Genomic DNA, 6000 nt, shown 5'->3' on the forward strand with positions numbered 1-6000 from the left:
TTAATTCTGCACCAAATACACTTAAGGTCTGTTAAGTGGATATCGTAAGATCCACTGTCAATTTAGGACAGAGGGGGATCCTGCTTCTACTGTTTCCCTTTAAAGCTCCAGTGAGGAACTTTTGGTTTGTGTTGATTTTGGCGCCCCCTGTGGACAAAGCCATACCTCTTATCTCTTTACTGATTTTTTTAACCTGTACATGCTTAAGTGGTGGTTTTTTGGTGGTGGCAGTTTCAGGCATTAAAAATAACTATGATGAATTAATCAATCTTGTCGCTGATGGTCTGGTTTGCTTTTGTAGAGTAATCAAAATTAATTTCAGTCAGTTTCATAACCAGATAAAAACTCCTACAGGAGCTTTGCACTAGCAAATGCACTAGCAAGACTTATTTTTGCTAATATGTTAGCTCTTTAATTCTGCACTGTGCTACAAACTCCTTCAGCATCAGAGCAGCTTTTTATAACAACTTTCACATTTTACTGTTTATACATTCCCTGACATAATTCTTCAGGTATTTAATGTGCAAATATGAAGTTTGTTACAGAACTGTGCTTTTCTTACTTATCAATGGATTGAGTAGACACATGGGTTAGTAAGGGTTAACCTGCCGACTTTGGCGCCCTCTGGTTGTTCACGTGCTGCGGGAGAGGCGGGCGCAGGTCCGGTTGTTATGGTGAAGCATTTCCCCTGAGGGCTGCTCCGGTGTTGTGCCGAGTTATGCCTGCCAGCCGAGAACAGCATACACCTCGCGGGAGCGCGCACCGCTCATTGTAACGCGATCAACGGCAGTGTACAGTTTAAAAACGATATAACTGTTCTCTGTTGGGGTTGAGTGATGAGAATTGATCTCAAGTCTATAGCTTAAAAGCACTTAGTGTCATTTATGTTTTAATGACCTGTAGGAGAAGCTTTTTCTCAAATGACTGAAACGTGTGTTGTGTTTTGAAATGCGGAAGAAACGACAAACTTTAAAAAAGTCGATTGAGTTCAAATGGGCTACTTAGTGTTCGGTGTTATTTCAGCCAGTGTCATTATTAAGCTAATATCAACACCGTGGATACCATATCTGGCAGATGTGTTGCAATATTCTACTTTTCGAAATTAAGATCCCCTCCTCTTTAGTCCAGATTTTACATGTGTAAATTATTACTGTTGGGTAAAAAAGTCCACAAAAAAAGCTGGGAACAGTGTTTGACCCTTCTCTGCCTTTTCTGCCAGCAGAGATTTTTCCTTTGCCAAATAATGCATCCCCCTATTTTTATAGCCAGAAAGAGTATTCAATAACAACTATAATCTGACCAAAATATCAGCTGCATCCCTGCTTGATGTCAATGTGTCTGAAAAGGAACATAAGGGGTGGATGCATAATGTGGCAAAACAGATCTTCTACCTGCCGAGATTTGCATCCCCTCCTTTCTCAGCCCAGGTAACTAGATAAAGTATGAAAGCCAAAACAGTCTTAAATATGTGCTTTTAAAAACTATTTGGGGTCTCCACCAGTTAAGGGGTGATCGCAGAAGTTTTTACCTGCAGAAAAATGCATCTCCTATGTCCGGCCAGGCTGAAATTCACATTATTGTTAATTAACATTAACAGGACCTACATTTTATTTCTAAAACAAACATTTTATATATAAGAAAAAAAACTAAATAATAATAAATAAATAAAAAACATTGGAAGTGATTAACTAAATGTAACACCTGCATGTAACACACCTCAGGTACACAGAGGGCAAAGGTACTCCTCATCCAGTGCTGGACTCTTCATGCAGCAGTGGTGGAACCACACAGCTGTCACATCCAATCTGAAACTTTTAAAAGCACATTAAAGTTTAATATTACCAACATTTCATGTCATTTTTCATAACTCAGTGATAATGAAGTTCATTTTGTAAGCTACAAAGTATGTCTCAAATGTATGATGTATCCAAATGTATGCAATTACCCATTACCCATTGCAGGTCATAACTATCCTCTGTTCCGTAGTGATGGCAGAGGTCCTGGAGAGAGTCTGTAAAAACACATCAAACAAATCTGTTGAGTATAAAGTTGGTGGCACTGCTATGTACTAATCCTCAGTCTTTACAGTATAAACTTAATGTTGTTGTTGTACAACACTGTATCAAGATACTTCATATTAAAATTAGAAGCCAAAAGGGAAACACGCCAAATTCAAGGAGGAGGGTGGTGGCTATATCCTAGTTGATGGCCTTTTCCTACAATATACACTCAGCAAACTGATGAGGACAGATTATTGGATAAGACTTGGATATGACTTCTTGATTACAACACAAAAAAGTCCAAAGCAAGTAACCAGTTGTAATGTGTAATCTTCCTGTAGGATTTCTTAATTAGCTCACGAGTAAAAACTTCTTCCTAAAAAGTTATCCTCCGAAAAAAGATAAAACTAGTCATATGTATAATATATATATGTATGAAGCTATTACAAGTTATATCGTTTTTTAAACAGTACATTGCCGTTGATCGCGTTACAATGAGCGGTGCGCGCTCCCGCGAGGTGCATGTCATTTCTCGGCGGGCAGACATAACTCGGCACAACACCGGAGCAGCAGGAGCGGAGGACAGCAGCTGATTCAGTTTCACTGCCGCAGAGTTGCACAGGAGACACCGCTGACCGCCACCTCAACAGGTATGATGTATTTACAGTATTTTATCACTTTACGTGGATAGCGTACACTCTGTCGTATGTAAGTTAAAGTCAGTTGTCGTTCAATTCACTTGGCACGAGCTGGTTGTCGCGTAGCTCAGAGGGGAGCTCACCTGAGGCTAAGGTAACGTTAGCATGACACAATATCAATGGTAGCCGACTTTACCGCTTCTTAAATGTTCTTTAAATTTGTTTTTATAAGTAAGAGTCGCTCACATTGGATAGACAAGCTGGTATTAACTCTATCTTTACCCTGGTGAATGGAGCCAGGCAGCTTAAACGAGCTGCTCTCGTTACCTGTAAGACTATTCACCTGTTGAGCCTGTCTGTGGACCGCTACGTCTGTTAGCTCATAGTTAATCCTGCGCCGTGTTGGACAACAGGAAAGATAAGCATCCGTTGTAAATACCGTTTTAAGCTTATTTACTGACTAAAATAACAAAGGTAATATATACAGGATAGGTATCGATTAATTTTACCTTTTAATTCGGCCGAATGAATTACAGTTTAGTGATAGGAGATAGGCAGCAAGGGCCAGTCTTATTACTATCAGTGCTACAGTGGTTCACAAAAAAAGTTATAACTTTTATATTACAAGCTGCAGCTCATAGTTCACTGTCTAATAGGTACAATGCCATCCAGAAATATAGCCCTGTTGATACATTTGTTACTGTGTTTTTTAAGGGGTTAGATTTGATGCAAGCTGGTATCTTATATAGAGTTGAAACAATTATTTGAATAATCAAATTACTTTTTGATCACCTGTTTATAGTTTTAATTCGGCCTATGTATTTAGCAAAAATGCCAATCACTCTTTAGATCCAGTGTCAAGGAAAAGAATTATCATTAATTTTTGTTGGTCTTAGTGTTTGTTTACCCTCTGATCACGGCCCGAACGATAGTTTACTCAAGGACTATTTGAGGTTGACACTTCATCAACGCCTTGTTAACCTAAATAAACTCGCTGTCGTCTATTCTTGTCAAGCCAGACTCGCCGGTCTCCCTCACAAGTATTGCAGCGTGTGGTCAAAGTACTTCTTCAAAAGCACTTCCTGTGTATGTATGGTCAAATATTTGCAGGTTTCCCAAGATAGACGAGGATTAGCTTGTAGATACACAATGTGACCGAACAAACAATCAGTCAAAGATCCAGGGGGAGATAGTAAAATAGGTTAGCTTACATTTCAACACTGTACTTAGACTTTAATGGAGTGTAACCCTTGTGATCTTGCAGGAAAACAAGATGTCTAAATTGAGATTCAATGAGTGCATGCTTCATTGATCAGTAGATTATCTCAACTAAACAAGCACTTTATCGGTTACTGTTGTAGGACAGAGGCCAGAAATCTCTTTGCCACCCTAATATACTTTATTTTCACGATAAGATAATCCCAGCAACTCCAATGACTCAAGCATTTCTTTAAAGGTCAAACTTTGTTTTGATTTGGCTGCCTCACACATTCCTTCTTTTGGGTGTAAACACCCCCTTCTTTTTCCACTGAAGCACTTCTTTACCATCACGTGTGTCATGTTTAAATGTGTGAGATTCCTCAGGCAGACGTCGCACACGTCATCTCATCCTGTGGGCACCATTTAAAGATTCTATAACCCTCTCCACTTCTGTGTCTGCGTGATGTGACCCTACTTCCTGCTTTGGAGGGGAGTTAAAGTTGGCCGTCTCCTCCCCATCCTTCCTCCTCCTCCTCGTGTTCTCCTCTATCTCCTTCGCATTCTTTCCTCCACATCCTTTCTGCCCTCTCATTTCGTATCCTGTCCTCCAGAAATGGCAGCAACTCTGTAAACTCTCTGCCTCCGTCGCATGCACACACACACACACACACACACACACACACACTCTCTGTGTTTTTCCCATAGCCTCTTGTTCTGGCTCTCCTCTGTGGCATTACTGAAATTGCTGAGTGATTATGCAGCAGCTCAAACCATTACACATGACAGGACTTAATGTGGCCACCGTTTCTCAAGTAGATCCCCCTCCTTCTTTCCTTTGCTGCAATTCTTCTGTCCCTCTTTTAGTTGCTGCAAGAAAAATGCCCGTCCCAGTGTCCCACATCCAAAGTTGTCGCCTTCTCATGTCTTTTTTTGTCCACTTCCTTTTTAGATACGTTTAAGTTGCACAGTCACAGATATAAACAGCCTTTCTGAGTATTAGGCAAGCGGTTTAGGCCACTTGGCATCGGTTCAGATTGCAGGCGGGATAGTTCCCGAACCATCAAGCTGCATTGACTCAGCATTGTTTGATTCAGTGAACAGAACACTGAGCTTGTGGCTGCACACAACAGCTGAGTAATGTCATCCCATGATGGCAAACTATGAATACAGCACAGAGCGTCATTTGCCTGTTTCCCCAATGTAGCCAGATTTAAGGCTGAGCAGGAGTTTTAGTATTATTGTAAGTTCGGTCACAAGCTTGTACACTCAGGTGCCACCCACCTCATGGATGTATGAGTTCAGTTTGTGTGTGTTCATAGGGGTCCATTCATTCCAGCTGTTGAATGAAAGTGTGTGTTCCTCCGCAGCCCTTCCTGTGAGGTCATAAAGTGGAAAAACTCTACAGTCTACAAACATCAGATTGATGCAGGGACATTTTTCCACTCGTAATGTTTAGTCATGTGTGTGTGTGTGTGTTTGTGCGGCCCTGCAGTGCCATAGTCGGTACAATATGAGTGATCTCACCTCGTCTTTTCCCGTCCGTCTGCGCTCTGCCTGACTCAGAGCATCACAAGGTTTTCACACAGTTTAAAGCCACCATCAAATTCCCCATTTGTTCAGGCGCTTATTTTATAAAGCTCGCTGAGACTTGCTTACGATGCTTGGTTGGGTCACCTCATCCACTGATAGCAGACATCAAGCTCCCAATCAGCCGGTTACGGTACGGACTGTTGATGAGAGATGAACCTGCCGGACAAAGATGAGTGAGGTGAGATCAAAGAGAAATGAATGTTCAGTTTTGCTTTCCAACTGATGTACTTTTATATTTAAAATATGTATTTTTGTACTGGAAATATTTAACCGTGACATTGTGTTGCCGTACGCAAGTGTACCCAAAAAAAGAGCGACACATTCCTCCTCACCTGTAGCTGTCTGATCCCTCACTCTTGCTACTCTTTGCTGCCGGTGAGTAAAGACCAGATTAATGTCAGACGCCACGCTGAGACTGACTGAGCTGCTAGACTGTCACACCAAGACAGCCATCTCATGCTGAGAGGATCTTAGACCTTCTTATTCCTCTTTCTAACAAAACCCCGGCTCTGACTGTGCTTATCCACTTCCGTTTGATGGCCACTACACCGTCCAGGAGGAGGCTGCTTTTA

The sequence above is a fragment of the Semicossyphus pulcher genome, unplaced genomic scaffold (genome assembly GCF_022749685.1).
Source record: "Semicossyphus pulcher isolate SPU_LCO1_2020_fin unplaced genomic scaffold, fSemPul1.0.p SCAF_18, whole genome shotgun sequence".
NCBI lineage: Eukaryota > Metazoa > Chordata > Actinopteri > Labriformes > Labridae > Semicossyphus > Semicossyphus pulcher.